Raw genomic sequence first — 22,360 nt, forward strand, 5'->3', positions numbered from 1 at the left:
AATAAGAAGTTTAAAGTTTGCTGTGCCCTGGTATTAGTTCTCTAACTCAATTATATATGCGTTACTTATCCTGGAAAGAAGCGCTAACGTATTTCGTGATATGTAATCCAAGCCACATAATCAGGTGGCTGTGCCTTCCAGAGGCCTGTGGCAATGTAACGTGCCAGTTAGGTAAATGACAAAACGTGATCCTGGACTTCATTTATTCCACTTCTATTTGCCAGTGATATTTATTCTTATACACCCGGAAACCTACTGACTTGTTACCTTCTTCTTAATTTGCTATATATGACTGTGACATTATTCCATATTTGTTACTTGTTTTACTGGCTGGGAAAACAAAATGACATAAGAAACTTCTTTCTCCTCTCAGTCATGTTTTGCCATTTGTGTATACTCAATTTTTAGCATTGTCTAACCTTTTCAGGACTTACAATTTGTTGATTTACCAGATTAAGCAGAATCTATGTGCTATTTTGATCTATGCATAGAAATCATTATCTAATAGCAATACTTTCACTTGAGACAACCTGTGTGTTGCAGAGGTATACGCAGTCATCATCTGTGAGACCATAAAAAAGTCAATCTTGTTTAAAAAACAGATTGAGCATTCACTAAAAGAAACCATATACAAAATTCTTTGGCTGAATAAGGGAAAAGCATAAGTAAGAAGTGCCCCTGAGGGGCTCATTCAGCACAGTATGCTGCCTCCAGTAACAACAGAGGTACAAGGAGAGCACATAAGCTTGGTCACTTTTTGAAGTCCATTCCCCACATACATGTCCTCAGTGTCCAGAATGGTTTAATTAGTATTGTCAGTGGGTACATGCCTGCCCAATATTAAAAGAACTAAAGGGCACCTTTGTGAGAGTGTTATCCATGAATAAGCCCTTTCCAGATCCGCAGGTAATGGCTTCCTCCACCCTTTCTAGTGACTCCTGGTTCAAGAAATTCACTATGTTAAGGAGTACACTCCACCAGCTTAAACAAAACCCCTATCGATTTCAAGTCCCAATAGATCTAGAATTGCGGGATTTTGTAAACAACCGTGGTGTATTGTTTATATATTTCCTATATGATTTCATGAACCTCAGTTATAACCTCCCTTGGCCTTCTCTTCTTCAAATGAAGTGTCCCAGCCTTTTAGTGTCCCTGCCCAAGGCCGCTGCTACATCATCTTGAACATTTTACTTGCTTTTCTCCATACTACTTTGGATCCTGTTACATACTTCTGTTTGGACCCTTCCTGATATGTGGAGACCAAACTGCACGTGATACTCAGGATATAGGCACATCAATTTCCGGAGTGATTCTCTGATATTCTCTTATTTCAGGCACCTTCTGTTCCTAAGGATAATCTCACTAACTTTTCTAAACTTGCCTAACAGTTTGGTAGTTTTTTGTCTGCTGCTTGACGCTGAGACATTGTCTTCAGAGAAATGTCAGGGGTTCCCTTCTGAGTTTTAAGTGTCAGTTCTGAGTTCAGCATCATGTCAGCAGGGTTTATGTTATTTTTTCCTAGATGTATCACACTGAACTTCACCTGTTGACTTTTAGTCTGCTCAGTTTTATTTTGGAAATTCTTGCCATTGAAGCCAAATGACACTGATTGCAAACAGAATTTGTTATCCACAGACTTGCAGATTTCACTGTTCATTGCTCTATCCAGAGCAGACATGCTGACTAAAACTGGTCCTAGTATCAATTTCCATTCTGAAATGTTGCCATTAGTAAGGCCTATCCATTGATTCCTCTTCTTTAAAAAGCTTTCCCTCAATCCAATGGCAACACAGTTTCTTTAACAAGCCTTTGGTGTGGAACTTGATCAAAGACATTTTAAAAAACGAAGTGTATTATGTCCATTTGATCCCATTTATTCTTATTATTACTGATAACATCCCTGAACTGCAGAAGCCATGCAACATCAGGCTCACTGGCTTGTCATCCCCAAGATCATCTCTAAAGCCCTTCTGACAGATGGCAGATACAACAGCTGTCCTAGTCCTCCATTTGTAACGTCATTTTATATCCCTTAGCCAGAAGTTTGGGAATTTTATATTCAGAACTCTTGGTTTTATGCCATCTGGTCCTGACGACCTTCCTAACCTGCCTGACTGGTCTAATATTTCCTGTTCATTTACTTCAAGTTGATCTGTATCTTACAGACAATCTGCTACAGAAATGCATGAGGTGTGAGAGTCAAAGCACTAAATACCTATGCAAAGACTTCACTGAGTTTCTCTGCTGCATTTTCATCCACACTGCATGTCCCTTCTACGACCTTACCATGAAGCAGTAAAGTCATTGACAATCCTCACTTTATGAATTATCCATCTTTGTAAAACATAGGATGAAAATTGTTTGTTCCTATTGTTAAGTGAATGGAGTAAATTTTAAAGTTTGTGAACATAACCCTAATATATAAGTATGATGTGATCTTAGTACTAAATAGAAGTCTAATGTTCTGAGGTTAGTTAGAACATTAGAACATCAAACCTAGAACATACCTTTCTGTTAGGTACTATTTCCACAATCTGCATAACTTGCAAATATTTGAAGACTTTGAAATCCTTCAGAAAAGTCTAGGTCTGAGATCACACACTGTAAAACATGCAAAGTTCACCTCCACAAAAGATTTATCCAGTCAAAGGACAAAGATGTAAGAGAAAAATAACCAAGACTACAGCAGCTTCATCCTCTTCTTAATGGCTTTGGAAAAATTTTGGAAAGTAAGCTTTCCAAAAAGATCAGGAACAGTCACATTGTCATCAAAGTTTGTGTACTGCTACATGTTTGCTGTTCCTATGAAGGAAAAATTTTTCAGTTTCTATACTTCATGCAGGCTACCTTCTAGGAAAACAATTAAATATACAGAAGTGGAAATCAAAATCACTCCCCAGCCAAAGGAAAAAGAGAAATTATCAATTGCCTTTGGTAATTAAAGTGATAAGAGAAAAATCTATGTTATTGTACTAGAACTACTTAAACTACAAAAAGAAGATTTAGCTCTCATACAATGCTTTTCAATTTTAAAACATTTATAAACACAAAACTGTAAAAATTCTGAATGACATCTAAACCTGGAATAGTACATGGAATAGTATAGGGTTTATATGCCTCTTATTCTGTACTTCAGACCACATTTTGGAAGCATGAGAGTGTTTTGGGAGTGATGAGAGAGTCAGAAATTCTTCACCTCAAATGGGTGTTTGAATTAGAATTTGGGAGCTCTAACTCCCACAGCTGTGCTGTGATCATAACAACCTTTATATGTTTGGCTCAAAAGTCTGCAGGTCTTAGTTATTTTTTTCAGGAAGAAAGGATTTCTCTCTTAGAATGATTGCCTTTTTGTAGACCAAAAAGAAGTTATTGTTGATTTGTTAATTGTGAAGGCACATCTGTCCTATTAAACATTAACATTCATTATTAAAGTTAACTTTTAAAACAGAATTTTCAATTAAATGTTCAAACTTGGGTCATATATGTAGAAAAAGTTTTCATGGACTCATGACACCCAGTGAGAGTGAGATCAACCCTCAGAAATACATCATAAAACCAGATTACTAGTGGCAGTTCGAAACCTTTCCTTCTGCAAAATATTTTTTATAACCTCAAGTAGAGCAGAATGTTCTAGAAAATAAGCAAACAATTGGATTTTTCTGACTCGATGTATGCAATCAGTTCTAATAGCTTCAGCATTTCCAAATGATATAAGCAGTTTTAACAGATTCAAGTAATGTTTGAAGACCAAAGGCTGCTCTGCTTCTCAAAGGGAATAAAGTTCTGCTATTCCTAATATTTCTTATTAGTTTGCTCTTAAAAGATATGCAGAGATTTTTTATAAGTGCATTGATTTTACTTAATGGTAGCACACTAAACGAAACTTTGGCCATCATCACTCCTTAACTGAAAAGACAGAAATCACACTACCTTTATAACAGTCCATTAATTCACATCTGCACAAATAACTGACTGGAGTGGAATACTGAAGTAATATTTTGTATAGCTCTATTAAACTCCCTCCTCAAAGTTTGGGTTAACCCTTTGCTGGAGCAAAGAGCACTCTTGTCTTTTCTGAGATGTTAAACATAATTAAGCTGTGTGCAGTAACTTAAAGCCTGAAATTAGGTACTGACTACATTTCATACACCAAAGTGCAATTTCTATACTAAAAAAGTCATAAAACAGTCTAAATATTGTCTGGAATCCGGACAGAAAGTTTGAAAAGAAATATAAAAAGTAAATCTATTAATAATTTCTCCTCAGCTTTCACACCATTACACATCTATTCCCATGTGAGGTTTTTACACACCACCTTCACGTTTAGTCTTTAGCAAACATATATCAATACATTTACTTTTGAATTCTATTCAAAGACAATTTCCCGTTCTTTGTAGTACACCCAGAATCTTTAAAAATTTTAAAAAACAGTAGTGTCTATTCTTTCTGAGAGTTAGATATGAACTTTCCAAACAAAACAAACTTGCAGTCTTTGCTCCATCAGTCTTTGAATACACAGGTCCTATACCAATAGAGTATAGATGGGGTTTTTTTGGTCAGATATGAATACCACTGCCTTCATCCAAGGTGGTACAGACCAAGTTTCAGCATATAAAATAATCACCTTTGGAATTCCCTAGAACTATCACTTTGCATGTCATTTAAAAAAAAAAAAACAAAACTAAAAAAGACTATATAAAAGTTTACCTCAGCAACTTCTTATTCTTTCTACTCTCAATATCTGAGACAGCAAAACAGCTCGAATTTCATTAGTATATCTGTTAAGCTCTTTAACCTCTGGAACCAGTGGAAGTTTTCCCACTGACCTGCCAATTGAGTCCATAAAGTGTATTGAGAAAAGTTTCCCTGAAAAAAAGAAGTTGAAATAACATACAAAACTGAGGAATTTGTGTGAAAAAATTCATTCATAGATGGGGTTCAGCTCTCACCCCTGTCTTTCAGGCATCCTTGACCTCAACGCCAGCATTTGAACTACTCCCATCTTGAACTCTTAGCATTTGATTTCTCAGATTATAAGAACTATAATGTGAGTAATTTGTCAATATACTGCACATGAATTGTTACAATGAAAAATGTAGTTGTACATGGAGTGAATTATATCATATACCAGACAAACCAAAACTAGCAGACCAAAGATGATCCCACTTGAATGGGAGGACTCTTGTACAGGGTGTTCACACTACCAACGTTAAATTAGTTTTGTTTAAATTGTCTTTGTGATTGAGGAGGAAAGAATTGCCATTTGGAGAATAGGAAATAGAGAGAGTGAAGTAAAATCAGCTAATCCTGAATTTAGAATAGTTATAGTAATTTAAGCAGAATTCAAAGGAATTCCCACAAAAACCAGAGAACACAGCAGGAGAACAGCACAAAAAGAAACGGAATTTGTTTTCTGCTTGAGAATTATGAGGAAAAAAGGAACTGACTTCACAGGGTACAAAGAGAGTATCCATGGTTCAGAGGAGAAACTAGAGGGACAGGGAAGATCCTGGAACATACATTGGCCATTTTGGTGCAAACAAAACACCAGTCCGACCAGAACTTTGTCAACAGCAATGACCATAAACAGATGCAAAGGGAAGCACAGCAACATGATAAATTATACTTTCCCATCTATTTTCAACTATAGGGATTTCCTGATTCTGATGTGATTTGTCTGTTTAATTACACTCAATACATCTCTCTTTCAATTACTTGTCCAGTTTCTCCTGTGACACATGTAAAACAACACAGTTTGGAAAGGAACTCCACAGTGCTGTTTGTGATCCCATCCTCTAACAGCTTCATTTTATGGTCTTTTTTCCTTAAATTGGAAGAAATGGAGATGCAGAAGTTTAGACCTTAACATTTGTGTCTCTTCTACTTGGCTTTTTTTGCCAACCTTAAACAATAGAATGCTGCTGTAGAAACTGCACGAGTTGGCTACAGAACTGAAAAGTCAACATTTTTCTTATAGATGGGAAAAGCACACTGTCATATTTGAACCCCAATGTGTTATAAGTAGCATATGTCCTGTACAACCCCAACAATGTGGCTATCAACTTAAGTCCTAGTACATTTACAGCAACAGCTGACAAAAAGGCCACCTAGAAAGTGGTCAGTACTTTTCACTCACACAACCACCAGTTAGTGGTCAACAAATAGTAATATGGAAAGGGATGTCAGGTAGTCATCTTCAACATTTTAAGTACCAGTGTGAAATTAATTTATAAATTAATATCTTTTTAAAGTTAAAAAGTTGGGAGACATCATGTGGGTCTGAAAGATAACGGGTTTTGCTCAGAATATGTAGGACAGGCAGAGAACAGAGAGATGATATTCACCATTATCATCATTGTTATTATTATTATTATTACAGTGTCTCACCCATAATTCAACCTGAAAGTGTCCTTGATAAAGCAGCTGTGGCCTGAAGGATAAACAACAGTACAAGTAGTCACCATCAGGGAAAGAAGGAACTCACAAAGCCTTATGATTTGCTATCAAGGTTGTCTTGTTTTCAGATAACCTCTCTTTTTCTGAATTCCCCTTGGTAAAGGTTATTTGCAAATGCTTATTAAATGCTGTTTCTTAACATTCTCTCTATGCCTTGTCATTGTAACACAAAACAAATGAATAAACTTTCAGGCTGATTGTTTTATTTCATCTTTTTCCAAATTTCATGGTGATATCAGAAAAACTTGACACTCTCTTGAACTCTTCACCTCAGAATCTGACATGTGCTGTATTTCATATACCCCCTTGGGATTCATGCTCTCTCGTTAATCTTCAGCCGGCAAGAAAGCTAAATGGAAGGAACCTTTTCATCTAAGAAACCTATCTGAAGCCAAAATTTTATGGTTTTTATCTTTCTTTGTTTATATACATCAATTTTTCTTTTCTGTAGCTCATTCCAATTAATACACTATTGGTCAGATGGTTAATTAAGCACGCTCTACACAGTGCCCTCTCTAATAGTTATCACAAAAAATCCAGTCCAATTACAAATATTTGGCAACAGTTGAAATTCAACCATAAAAGAAATACAAGTAACACTGGTGCAAAACATGATATAAATGGCATACGAGAAAAAAAAGTCAACAGGCAAGTAAATCTGTGTGATGATGTAATTGCTGGATAGAAATAGTCAAGACTGATTCTAAAAGAACAGGGGGGAAAAGCATGGGATGTTTCTGGATAAGAAACTCCAGGTGGAATCATCACTAGAATCCAACAAAGAGTATTTCTAAAAATGGCAATAAACAATGAAAATTTCAAAAACTTTTTTAATACAACACCAGCAAATATTTTTTTGAAGCATATTCCGCTTTCTCTACATTCATTCTACTTTCATTTTGCTATTCTTGCTAAAATAAAGGACAACAAAGGAGAAGAAATAGCTCTACATCTTAGGTGTTGTATATGGGCTATTGCATTCAATGCACATTCTTCAAAAAGATTTAAAGTAAGCTCAATGCTTATAATTACCTACATTTCCATTGTAAGATAAGATTTCTGCTGTACGAAACTTTCTCCCTGTTATGAATTGAATGCTTTGCTTGCACTACACCTTTTGCACATTCGATCAACAAATGTAAGACTTCATTAAATCTCAAAGAGCTTAAGCTAATACAGAAGGAGTTTATTTTTCTAGGCATGGTTTGCATTATAACTACCTGCAGTTCATTTTAGACCTGAAGAGTTTTATTTGCCAGGAAAAGAAAGGAATACGCTTATCTTTAATATATGATCATTAAATAAACATCTTTCATGCAAGAGATTTGTTATATTAAAGAGTATTAAAATTATATCAGCCAACTCTTTTAGTTTGAAAGACTGCATACAAGTGATGAAATACAGTAATACTGATGTAGAGAGGTATAAATAATAGGAAAATCTTCTCACTCTCTCTCCAAAGAAAGACTCCATTATTTTACCTGCTATCCTGACAGTCCTCCCTGGGAGATGAAATTACTCCAATTCATAGCTGACTTAGGGTAAGATTTTTTTGCATTTCTATCATGGTATGCAACTCCATCTAATTTTCCATGCAACCTGAGTATCAACATCTTTTTTCAATCCTAGATCAATCAGGGAGCCCCAAATGTCCCATTTTTCCAGTGATGCTCACACTGTTAGTGAAGGGAGAAAATGTAACTGAGCTTCTCAGACTGCTAGTAACAACCAGTTACATGAACAAGATTTGTTAGCTAACAAATCTGTGGTTCACTAAGGACTATGTAAGTTCTTCTTCTCTTGTACCTCCAGAATAAATCTTCAAGAAAAGCCCATCAAATGGGTTATGGAAATTCAGAACTATTAATTTAAAGCAAACTGGACACACAACTGTATTCTCCACTTACCCAACACCATGCCCTGATGTGACCATCCTTGATCAGTCTAACTCTTCCCATTCAGGAATGGAAAACAATAAACACCTGGGATGATCTGTGATGTCAGTAAAGACAGGAAGGGAGGGAAACTTTTCCTGATAAAGAGCAAAAAACTAAGGCAACCACACAAAGAAGCAACCTCAGAAAAGTAGAACTATTAATAACTCCAGAAGGAAAGCATGGAAAGCATCAGTTGAAGTCCCCCACACCAGCTCTGGCAACAGACAGGTATGCACTACTTTTTTAATCTTCTCAAGTGTTGCTTGATCACTATTAATGGATCATTTGTCCTACATCAATATTACACGCAATTATTATAGGAAAATTATTACCCTAGGTCCAGTGCTAGGAAATATCTGAAGAGTCAGGGTTCATAGCTCAGCTGATTATGGTGTTAATAACACCAAGGTTGTGGGTTTGATCCCTGTATGGGGCATTTAGTTAAGAGTCGGACTTGAGGATCCTTGTGTCTCTCCTCCAACTCAGAATATTCTGTGATCTGTGTTCAAAAGAACGTGTTAAGGGTCATATATTTTTCTGAAGCTCCGATAATGTATTACTCCTGGTGTGGGGTTTGGTTGGTTTTTTTTTTTTTTGGTGGGTTTTGTTGCTGTTATTGTTTTAAAAATAAAAATCAGAAAAAGTGAGATCATATGAGTTGTATGAAATCTGTTGTATACAATTGTCACAGTTTTGTTAAACAAGAACAAGCAAGCTTTAGTTCATATCCTGTTCCTGAGTAAAATTCATTTTCATGCACACTTTCTCCCTTTGCATGGGTTTTGTTCCATGGAAGCCCTCAGTTCTACTGGTTTCAGTAAGGCAATTCTAGACTACCCAGACTGAGAAAAACGTTTTCCAACAGTTCTGTAAGTCTCTGATGCTCCTTTGAAACTGCTGCCAACAGGTGGTAAACTGCTACCGTTCACTGCAAACAAATTTGCAGCATCAGCATCAGGATGTTACAGTAATGGATGGTCCAAAACAAATGGACCTGCAAAATTCCTGGGACCACATAGTAGGTTCATTCTGGCCATGAAGCAGCCATCAGATGGCAACAATTTTGTCACCACTAGTACAGAACATAATGGAATATGTGTCTTGGAGCTGAAAAGCTCCATAACTCATTAACTATCCCCTGAGTCATGCCTGTCACCACTAGCTTTAAGTTTTAATTTCCTTGCTTTCACTGGTTGTCAAGGCTATTTGACTATATCTCTTTTGTGTTTAATCACCAGTACCAATGCTTTTGATGAGATTATGTTGCTAACCTGGTAGTCCAGGAAGTCATAAACACAATTTGTTCCTGTATAAACAGATCTAAGTACAGCTTTTTACTTTGAGATAGAAAAAAATAACTAGCCCTATGAAACATAACATCTTTAGCAAAAATGCTTTGGAGAGCTAGATTATCAAATGTAACAGTTCAGTGGTTCAATTCATACCTGACAGGCTTCAAAGAATATATATGCAAATTGATCTCCCAGCTGCAAGGGTAATTAATATGGCCTTCTGCAGGGGGCTCTTCTTCCACCCATTCTGTTTGATTAGTATTTTAGTGACTTTACATTTTTCTCAACCCACTGTCTTTTGGTATGGAAATAAATCTAACTTCCTGCTTTATGTAAACTTCATTACACCACAATCAGCAGGGAGTCTAGCCTGCTGCAAGTGAGAATGTTTGAAAACCAATACAGCCTGACATAAAGCTTAGCACTGTACAAACACTTTTGTTGTTGATATTCTTATGTGTATTTTCCTGGTTTTGCCAATACACTTCTTGTACTGTTTTAAGGGACTACAGTAAGCTCAATTCATCCCTTGAACTTAAAGCAGTTTAACAACATTGAGATAGAGCTAGCAAACGAGAAAAAAACAAAGCATCTTGGAACATGCTGTTTAATCCATCTTTTGCTAGGGCATTAAAACCCTATTTGTACTCAAACCAGCACACTTTTTTTTCCCCTCCCAAAGCAGGAAGGATACAGCCCTAAGGGTGGAGCACTTCATGCAGTGTTGGACCTGTTGGCAATATACTGGGTCATGAACTGAAGTATGTGGTTCTATTTCCACAGAGACTTGTGCCCTCTGAATTACATATTGTTAAATGTTGTCCTTATGGTTATGAAGGAACACCAAAACTATTTTCCCATTGTATAATGAGTGCAACTTACAGGGAAACAATCACGTTACACATGCCTGGGAAAGCTATAGACATAAAAACATTACTGCCTTTGGAGACCTTTCGTAATTAGAAACTTCTGTATGAAGCCATTCCTACAAATTATAAAGCAAAATTGTATGTTAAATCATTTTAATCAAATGTTTATGAGTAGATATAAAGTAACAGGTATCTCTATAATTCATAAGTGGCTAAACTTTCCCTTACAGAGGGTCACTAAAGTCAATTGATTTACTACAGGGACAAATGTAATCCAGCCCACTGCATGTTTCCATGTTACTCATCTTTATATCAAAGTTTGATAGTGCTTTTTTCCACAAAAGCCTTTACAAGCTTGAAACAACAGTGTGTATGCAAATGTGTGCATGTGTATAAGCACACATCTATGTTAAATAACATTTGGAAAATCCTGTCAGTGGTTGTAATATATTGTTAAGCATTCAGGCTGTTTCCTCATCAAATCAGCATCAGTACACAGAAAACCTTCAGTTACTAGATTTAGGCCAGTGCCTTGAAGGGCCAGGTCATGCCCTGTATTTATTCTCATCTGATGCCAGAGTACTAAACTAGAGGAGCTCTTCTGCTGCCTACACACTATTGCATATCCAATACTTAACCAAGGTTAACTGTACGTATGCTAAGAGGACTCTGGGGGGAGTGGGAACAGACTCACTACTGCATGGCTGGATAAGGCCAGTCCTGACCCTGGATATCAATCCCATATCTTTCCAGAAAGTAAGTAAATTAACTATGAGATGGAAAAAAGAAAAATATGATAGAAAGAGAGAGAGAGAGCACATGTGTGCTAGCTGTTTGAACCAATTTCACGTTTATGAAGATATATTGTTTTAAGCATTAACAGATGGGATTTTTCAGTATTGCCTTACAGAATCAGGTACCTATTTTCCCTTGAACTTTATTGCTCGTTAAGAGTTTATCTTTCTCAACCTCCACAGAGTAGGCCAACCTGCATTTTGGTCTGAAAAAGGAGGCTTCATAAATTACGTGTTGCTGCTATGGCGAATTGCACCTTTATGAGTCAGTTTCTGGCAGATTAGCATCACCACAGCTTCACATTCAAGTGATTTGGACATGGCCCGTAATGAATAAGGCATCCCCAACAACCAAACACTGATTTTGCATTATTATAAACCAGAGGTTGACAATAAAATACCATTTTTACATTTTTATAAATGGGGGACCGAGAGTTACTGCTGCCTGGCAAGGGTTCAGCAACCATTTGTTGGCAACCTCAGTTGAAAGGCCAAAGACTGGGAGGGCAGGGAATCTGAACATATCTTTCTGTAAGAGATTCCTTTCAGTCAGTGTTGAGAAATACTTCAATGCCCAGGGAAGTTGCTGAGAGTTAAGCTTGCCATCATCAGTCCTGTGTCATGAAAGAACAAAGTTTGAATTTTCAGAGTGGACAAACTTCCACATCCCACAAAACTCAGGCTTTAAAATAATTACAAAGAAAATGGCAGACCTGTAATAGGAACCTGAAATGCTGACAGGACAACAGAACAGTCACAAGCAGGGACTGATTTTTTCCACCTCTGCTGTAGAGCTGAAAAGGATGAAGTGGCCAACAAAAATTCTGCTTCTGTAATTTTCCACTGTGTCTGCAGAATGGTTCTTTAAATGCTACTTGACCTTGAATGCAAAAATAATTTGTCCTTTATCAGTCCTTTTCATGGCCTGGCTTACAGCATCAAATTTACACCCTGCCTTATTGTGGATCTTCTTGTGATAATGAATTCAAATAAGTACCTGTGCTCCAGAAATGCATTCCTTTTCACTGTATAAAATGAGGAATGCAGATGCCTTTTGTCTGTCACTTACCATTCGACTCTGACCTATGGGCATCACCACCATGACAGATCTGGCTCAGAAACCCTCCCCACCTCCCCTTCCACTAAAGGCCTATGCCTTATACTGGAAAGCAGTGCTCAGGCTTTTGAAAACTAAAGGTCATTCTTATGCAATAACAAACATTTCTGCTTTGTTACCCTCTATACATCTTTCTCTCCATCCACTCTTCCTCTTATTCTATTTTACTAAACTTAGCGAGATTGCATGAAAATACACACCCGAATAAGAGGCGGCAAAACCAAGCATTTAGATTATACAGCTGTGGGTTCAGCTGAGTCCTCCCCTTCATACTGAATAGTGCTGTGTGCTACGTCAGGTGAAGAATGACAGTAGGGCTGCAACACATGGCTAGGGTGGGCTTCTGGTGTGTCATGGTTTGAGATGGCCCCCCCGGGAGTCGGGGGCTCAGAGGTGGTTGGGTGCCAGGGCAGTGTTCCCTGGAGAGCCAGTCACCACTCGTCTTATTCGCTTCTGCTCAAAATCATACATACACAGCCACTGGAAGCTGTTGGCATATCTCTCTGTTGGTGTCTGCTGCGTGTAGGTGGAGAAGGCCAGGGGGTGGCTGGACTCCTTCTTTCCCCCCTCCAGGGGGGAAACTCTGCCTAGGCCAGAGTTAGAGGCAGCATTTAGAGTGAGTGTTTGTGAGGGACGCGACTCACAGTACCTGAGGTAAGAGGAGAGAGGCAGGCCTTGCAACCAAGCCCTCTTCCCCCCACCACCTTTCTGCAGTTAAGCTGTGGAGGGGGACCTTTTCTTTCTCTCCACTGTAAAGTGGAGGAGAGGCTCAGCATTTGAAGCAAAGTCAAGTGGACGAGCTGATAACGAAACAGCTCGGCGCTCCGGAGAAGAATCCCAGGCGAAATTAGAGACGGATCGGAGACAGGCCCGGAGGATGTCCTTCACAGTGATTTAAATGCAGGACAGCTGAAAACCCAGAGGAGGAATCAACCTTCCAAGATGCGTACGTTGATAAGCTACACTACAGCAGCCTATGAACCGAGCTATGAGATTGAGAGAGAGGGATCATACAGCAGAAATGACACATGGGACAGAGGAGAAAGGACTCAAAGCTACCTTCTTGGACTTCATGAGGAGAAAGACTGCAGTAAATAGCTGAAGGTTGGTGAGGGAGTGTTCAGGGCCCCCTGAACACTCCCACAAGAGAGAGACTGCGTTACATATCAGCCTTGAAAGGCTGTTCCTGGACTAAAGTTAAAGGGACGGGCTTAAAAGGACTGATAGAAGTATAATATGTATATATATAGCTGCTTTTAGTTTGTACAGTATATTTATTTGTGTAAATAAATGTATACACTTCCCCTTCCCCCTATAGAAGCCTCTGGCCTGAAAGTTTTCTCTTCAGTGTTAGGATAAATTGTGGGAAGGGGTGGGGGAGCCTGAAAATTGGATTTTGGATTTTCTAATGTGGCTCAAAGTGCCACATTGTGCAAGACTGGAAGGTAGACAATGGAGTGGGATATGGAATAGACACAGCTTTGACTCCTGTGTAGCACACAGAAGCAAGAGACAAAGAAGCGGAAGGAAAATTTAACTGTGGGGAAGGAAAACTTCGCTAACCTTTCTCACCTATTCCCATTTACATGAGAGTATGTATTTTTCTGGATAGAGGCAGTAGCTATGTGCTTGAGAATGTCTGGCATCTGCTGAGCCTGTTTCTGATTCTTTTGGAGCATGCACTGAGACAAACTGCAACAAAAGGTAAATTCAAGAAAGAGTAGGATAGCATGGGTTAAATGACATCTCCTCACAGACTAATTAATGTACGTCTAAATTAGGACGCATTCAGTTAAAATGCAAGTATAAGATTTTACTCCCCTGGTTCTTTCCACTGAATTCAACACACTGATTATGCAGCCTGGAATAAAGATGTTTGCCTGACAAAAACTAACTTCAGGATCTGCAAGGCTCCTGATAGACCTTTTAACAAACTGGAGAAATTATAGGGCTGTGGAAAGCAACACTGTCCTGCATTCCCATTAGCAGTATTTTATATGAAAATGCTCCAGGATGGCTAAGGGCCACTGCTATTCTTTTCTCCTTTTCAAAAGACCTTCCAAGCACCATGCAGGGTGTACTGACTCTCCCTATTGAATACTGAGTGTGCAAAAGTCATGGCAGTTTTCCTATGTCCTCTCTGCAGCATATAGTCTACAAGCAATATTGCTGCATAGCAGAAGACACTGAGCTTTTTCTGAGGAAGAATTGCTGTTCTGAGATTATTTTTGTCTAGTCATGAAGGCAGGAGAAATAAATGTCCTCAACATCTACAAGGGGCCACCAAACTGCAGATCTGAAGAAAAACCTCTGATTATACACCCTCCAGATGATGCTGGATCAGTGTCAGCAGAAAGAACAGCAAGCTGCACTATGCCCAGTACGTGCATAATGGAGACAAATATATTGGAGGAATTGCAACTTAACCAAGGGACAAAAACTGATGAACACCACTCTCTTACTTTGATTCAGATTCTTAGGACCTGGTAAAGATATCAAGACATTAGAACCACATCAAGGAAACTCTTGCCAGGGTTCTCCCAACTTATATGGTCAATAACCATTTCACAACAGTCCAACCATTAAGCAGCATATCCCCTTGTACAGACCTTCCCAGCACAGAGAAATGGACCTCTTCAGAAGGACTGGAAGCATCATTCTACCTCCTTCCTATCCTCAGTTTGGCCTCCTCTTCAAGCAGAAAGTTTATTTATCCCTTATCAAAGCCACATTTTTAAGCAGATATTTAGCTTCATCTACCATGCTATGAAATACGTCTGGGCATGTTTAAGTGCTCCGGTGAACTGGCACTTGTATGGCCAAAATAAAGCTCAAGGGGGGTTTCTTGCAATGCTCTCACAGACTTGGAAAGTATCAGGTGAAGGTCATCGTAGGTTAGTATTTCACTGACTCACTTTACGTGTTTTTATGAACAAGTTCTCAGCAACACCCAGTAACTGAACACTTACAGAATAGTCTTTCTGAAAGGTAGGAATGTATCTTAAATAATTCTATCAAGTTGTTAAGTGAGGGGAAAAAAGTACATGCATTTGAAATGCACACACTATCACTGTATCAATTTATTTTTGGAAAAAAACAATTCTACTTCAGGACTTTATTTTTTTAAAATTTTTGGGAGGATTAAATTAGAAGACTATTTTCCCAAAAATTTTCTGCAAGATATAATTATCTTTTTCAAAACAGTTACACTAGAGAGGCATAAAACTAGCCCTACCCTACTGTTTTTATTACTTATAAAAACTTGCAGATACTTCTGCATATCACAGAGAAGCATTAATACCTTCTGTCATGGCCAAATTTTGTCACCAATCCATACCATTTTCCAGTAGCAGGAAGCTGTGGGCTTAAAGTTGAAGATTCTCTGGTTTTCTAGAACTAACATTTTTCCTCAAAACCTTTGCAAAAATGTTATATAAAGTTGTACCTCCCCATGCAGTGACAGAACGTCCTTCCAGACCCACAACAGTCTCCAGCACAGTCCTCCCATAGTTAATTTATTCCTGTAAATTCTGTGCTGGAAGGATCTTGCACACATCTCTGAAGTTTCTGTGATAGCAAATGGTATCAGCTGTAGAATTAGTAGATGCAGGGAATATTTGTAGACATGGAGCCTAGATCCTAAAATGCAAAATCTTGATTTTACTGGGAATTCTACATTTAGAAATAACACCTACTTACAATGAAGGCCCAGTAGCTACATGGATAAACAAGAGGAGTAGGAGTACTTTCAGGACCCACAATTTAGCCAATACCAATTCCTACTACTGTTTCCCAATTAGCCAAAAGAGGGGGCTAGTTCATTCCTTTTTTCCCATGATTTCCAAAAATATGTTTATACTTCCTGACCTTGGGTTATTGGAATATTTCTGCCACAAAATGAGGTGAAAACTTCTCCGACAGCACCTTTATTACTAGCAGATTGACTCACAGTGAGGATCTTTGCTTTCCATTTTGTTCACAACACTTCCACCTGCACAACTATGCTTCATATTAAAAGGCTTCTGCCTCACCACAGCACCCCACATTTCTGTTGGATCATTTAATGGCATCAAATAAACTGCATCCAGCAAAGAAGACCTGTTGGACAGTGCGATTTCAGCAATGGGAATGTGCATTATACTGTTCTTTGCCTACAGGTCAGCAGAGAACCAAGAGAAGAAAAGTTGTTACGCAAGTTTCAGCATTAAGCATCTCTGATTTATTGCTGTGATTACACTAATTGCTCATCTTCCTAGTGGGAGGTTGCAGGAAGCTGTTTCGAAGTAATCAAGCTGAGATGCGGCCTTCTATTTATAAGAGGCCTAGAAATCTTACTCTCCCAAAAAGAGCATCTAATTGAATCTCTAAAAAGGAGCAGATAGGATTTCTCTTTCCCTCCTTGAAATTTCACACAAGAGTTTGCAATTCTGTTCTTCCTTGCTGTGAATGTCCACAAACTTTAAGCAATGCTGCCTGCCAGTACTGCAGGCAGAGCTTGTTCTCCCCTTTTCCCAGACTTTGAATGCATGGCAAAATTTCTGCAGATCCGTAGATGATCTCCAGGATCATCTAACAGAGATATATAGTGCCATATGAAAGCACATATTACCCAACTCCTAAATACAAAAGTAATGTTTCATATATACAGGAAGGTTTTTGGCCCCAAACAGTTCAGTATTGTGATATACACATACAGCACCAGTTAAAGAGAATAGGTTCTGGCTGCCACACAATCATAGCCCCAAGAAAGCTCTTCCCTTCAACCGATTGGAGGGGGTAATTTGGGTGAAGAACACTTTGATCTGTGCTGATCACAATAAGGACCACCGAACATTTTTTCTCTCTGCAAGACCTCTCAGAGTAAAAAAAGGCCAAAATCAATGTATTTACCTCAGACATATGAAGGCAGAACCCAGTACCAGCAGGATTTTAACCAATATTTCTAACTGATCTATTGAGAACCTTTTTGTGATAAAGACAGGGTAGCCTTCCTCAGAGCAACAACATCATTCTGCTGAGATGAGGTTAAATTTCATCATAGATTACCGGCAGGAGTTTGCTGTTGTAGATGTCATTGTTCTCCTCGTTTGTTTTTTTTCCTAGTTTATGACTACAGTTTCTTGGTAAAACTGGGCACGTATTCCTAATAAGTTGTTCCAGGAAAGCTAAAATGACTTGATAGCAAAGGTTATGTTTTGCCCAGTGCTTTCAACCAAATAAAAAGAAAGTGGAAAATCTAAGTGAACTGTTCTGACATTTCTGAAGCACTTCATTTACAGACACATGCAATAAACACAAAGGAAATAAAGAGCTAAATCCATGCTAGTACTGAAGCAAGCAGGAGAAGTGACTATTTTTTTCACAGTAGATTCGCTACTAGGGATTTTATGGAGACTGAACAAAACTCAGGTTAAAATCCCTCCTCAGCACAAGGGGATTTTAAGGCATATATTTCATTTCCCAAGGAAACATCTTACTCACTGACTGTTCTGTAAGGTACCCTAGGGCAGAGAAAATGCAAGAAAGACAAAATGTTTCTTCAGTCTATATTTTCCTTGAATATAAATATGGATTTATAGTAGGAGCTTTAAATAATAATTAAGGTGGCTTAAGGACGTGGTCCTTTATATTCCATCTAAGAGCTTTCTTACCTAAGCACTGATACTTCTGGATGTAGCCCCAGCTTAACAAATATCTCTCGAATATTGTACAACAGTGTCAACAGGACTATGGATAAAAACACAATCCAGACTAGCATGCATGTCAAGTCACTTTCCTGGCAGATGAGATATCATTTCAAATCACCTTTGGCAAAAGGTTCTCAACTGAGGTCCCCTACACCACGTATGAATGCCCCACAGCTGAACTTTTCAGGGAGAGGGACTGATGGCTGTGTAAGGCCTATTTTTAGATATTCACAGATACCGGATGCTGAGACACAAGAAAAGAGGGGTTTAGAGAGAAGAACTTAGCATGGGAAAGTGGCAGGATTAGGAACTACCATTTGATTGTTTTATTACACAGACTCATAGGAGTCAGAGGCCAGGGAGAAAAGATTGCTATTGAAATGGGATTTGAAGACAGTCAGGGGGTCACAGAAGCAAACAGCAGGGTATCTGTTACAGAAGCAGAGATTCACAGGAGGAAGACCAGGAGAAAAAGGTCCAAAACTGAAAGTCCTCATCTCCCTCTATACATCATCACAAATCAATACAAACCAAATAATTCACAGAAAGAGGCAATTTCATGTGTTTGCTTGCAAGCCTTGATGAATCTTTTGGCTGGAATGCCTATTGTCCCTACCCTTGACGTGACATACACAGCACAGGTATCATGATGTATATAAACCATGAAAAACTCCAGTGTGTATCATTACTATGAGAAATGCAGGGGCTGGCTGCTTTTGACAGCCAGTGATGCTATTAGCTAGCCTTTTGCGTTGGTAGCTGAAGAAAATTCAGTCAACATATTTTAACCTTCTGAGCACTCCCAGCACACTGTGATCTTACCAAAGCAGCTGATAACAACAGAAGTACAAGCTCTGCGTCAGACAAACGGCAGCTGGGGGAAGGGAGCTCTGCTCTCATACCTCCCCCACGACAGCCCAGCTTGTAGATCAAGCTTGTCATCCCTTTCAAGGCAAAAGGCATTGACAACATCTTTCTTCCTCAACAGAAAAGGAAGGGAGCTTACCACTGCACTGGATTATAGAGTGGTGAAAATACACGAAAGCACTGGATGGCTCTAAGAGAGCACAGGCAGGACAGCCCAAACCTACCTGATGCTGTGGCTCCAGCATAGACCTTGCATTATAAACTGAATTAGGCTTTGGTCCAAGACAAATCGTGAACTCTACTGACTTAATTTCAGCTTCTCTCTGCAGCCTTTCATTAGGAGTTGTAAAGGTTTCTTCTGAGCTCTTTCAAAGTAAGGAAACCCAAGTGGTCTCCAATTTCAATTGTGTACTGTGATGAAAGTAGGCTGTCTGGGAGGAAAAGGGGGGCAAACTGGCCAGCCCTTTGAGTTCAGTCTGGGACTTACATATGTAGGAGTGCAGAAATTCCTCAGCTTCACATTTGGAAATGGGCCCGGGTCAGAAAGTAAAAATAGAAAAGTGTGTATGCGATTCTAAGTTCATCTGCAAGGAAGGGGGAAGAAAGTTTCCTGTAGACCTTGATTCAGACTTTTTTGGAAGTTTCAAGGACAAAGAAGAAGCAGCTGCAGGGCTCCATTTAATTTTGAAAGTCACAATTCATTATTCTGCACAGTGGAAAACTATTTCCAATCAAATGAAACCATTTTTTAAATCTTGTTTTACAATTTGCTAAAAAAAAAAAAAAGACACTTAAGTAAAATATCCATATACAGTTTCCATGGTTATGTTATGTCAGTACCACATTTTAAGCATTATTCTTTCAATACTAAGAAAAGGAGAAAATATCTGGTTAATGGAGAGAATTAACAATAGAGAACACTGTTTCTTTAAGCTCTAACCTCAGCAGAGAGCAGCTGTATCGTTTCCCTCAGGGAATAGAGTTCTGCTTCCTTGCTCAAATATCCCTAGAATGAGTGAAACAGGTTTGCTTGAGTATGTATATCAAAGAGAACTGAGCTTAAAGTAGGATGCCCAAATTATCTGTATATGTAAAGCCCATGAAACTTCCCTGTAGACAGAGCACAAGCTATGTGCACCTTGAGAAGGTAAGTAGAGAGGAAACCAAGGAGTAGCTAACATGGGATTAAAATATCCATCTCTTGATCCTGTCTGTTCAGTGATGGACTGTGCAGGACTCAGCCAGCAATACCTAACTGTACGCATAACTGTGTCCGTGTGTGTGTGTGTGTGTGCGTGTGTGTGCACATATAGCTACACACAAAGGAGGCAGCTGCAGGTGAAGATACAAAGGCAAGGGCACCACTGGCTACCTTTTTTTCCCCTCCCCCACAAAAAATAGCCTGGCTGTTACTTCTTCTGCTAAAGAAAGAAGGCCCAGACACAGTTCTGCTGCTCCTTCCTTCCCAGTTCCCCACGAAGTTTGACTAACCTTCCCCTAACACTCCTTGTGCCTTGGGTGTGTCCTTACTCCTCCCACGACAGAGTATGCCCCGGCACACCACCCCTGGATAGAGTAACTTATTTGCCTACAAAGCAGCCTCAAGGTAGCTCTGCAGTGAGGCCCCTGTGGCCTCCCCGTGTCAGTCACCATGTGCCAGGCTGGTTTGTCCCTTTGGCTTCTGAGGCCTCTCATTACTCCACAGCTTCCAGACTGGCACTGCAGGTCCCACAGACTGGGACCAGTGTGGGGACAGGGCAACTGCAGGTGAAATACATGAGGTTGCAGGGACATAGCAGATCACTCTGACAGGCTCCTTCACATCAGTGGCAAGAACTATAGCATCCCTGGACAGCCAAGGAAATGCTGGACTTTATCTAGAACTTACTAGACCCAATATAATGAGGTCATCTTATTGGACCCTTTCTTTCTAAAAGTTTTTTTTTCATCAACACACAAAAGAGGAGGAGACATAACTGCTGGCCCCCGGAAGAAGGACACATGTGTGGGAAAACATACACGCTTTCAAAAAATTTCTAAAAAGTTAACTGCACTATCAATCTCACTGTTGTCCATTTTAATCCAAGATTCCATTCTGTTCCTATTTCATCACAAACTTTTTATTCTTTTTTGTGGGGAAGTAATAGTAATAAAGTAATTTTGCATGAAACAAGAGCACACAAAATTTCAAATAGATCAAGCATGAAACAGCCTCAATGCAGGAGTAGCTTTTCAGCAGTTCTATTTGCAGAATCAAATCCGACTATAGGTTAAATGAATAAATAAAATGACCAATAATTTTACTGAATGATATTTTTCAGTTTCAATTGTGTCCCACAATTCAAACAGCCCGATGATTGATGTGTTATCATGACTTTCTGTATTGTGTCTGTAATTAATGTGTTTTGGAATGACCCTCTGAGAGGAAAAAAATAGTGGAAATAAGATACTTCTGGTGATTTGGATTTTTGACTCTTCTAAATCAGTTTTCAAATGATCAGAATCTCTATTAATAACAAGAGTAATCCCAATATATGAAGAATAGTGAGAGTTTTCAGAATATAGGTCCTCACAGCATCCCTGAATGTTCTTACAAGGTATTTCATGACATTCAGACTCCTCAGAATGTAGAGAGACACAAGGAAGGAATCACGTATATATTTTCCAAAACAGTAGTTTCCCACCTGTGATCACTCAAAGCCACAGACTAAATGGCCTACAAAGAGAATCTATGAAGAACAAGCTCGTTGTGTCTACTCTTGATTTGGGAAAGAGTCCACAGATTAAAACTCATTAAAGTCATCTGTGCTGGTTTAAAAGTTAACCAGCAGGGGAAATGAACTCAGCTCAAAAGAGAGATTATAAATCAGAATAACAATTTAATAAAATAATACAATAAGTACAATTATACAGACAAGCAATTTGGTTTTCACCCACAAAACCCAAATGTATAACCCAGCACCCTCGGGCATGAACAAAGTGGTGTTTTTCTTGGGCCCCCCCCCCGAGTCCAAAGTAAAGGGAAGGGGAAAAAACCTGCTGGTGGGAGAGCTGTTGCAGTCTGGTCAAAAGTGGTGATTGCAGTCCGGTTGAGAGTGATGAGCTGCAGTCTGGTTGAGAGTGGTGAGCTGCAGTCTTCCTCTGGATCCCACGAGTGGTAAAAAGGTTCCAAAACTCCAAGTTTATATATTCTCCAGTTCAGGCAGGAATGCTCAGTCCTTCCCTCAGAGCAGGGAATTCCATAAAAGTGTATGAGGACAGGATCATCTTCCTATCTTGCAGGCCTCTACTGCTAACAATTTCTGGGAAATGGCATGGAAGGCTATAGAAAACACAGTTTT

Source organism: Manacus vitellinus, unplaced genomic scaffold (assembly GCF_001715985.3).
Source record: "Manacus vitellinus isolate BGI_N305 unplaced genomic scaffold, ASM171598v3 scaffold_4_pilon, whole genome shotgun sequence".
NCBI lineage: Eukaryota > Metazoa > Chordata > Aves > Passeriformes > Pipridae > Manacus > Manacus vitellinus.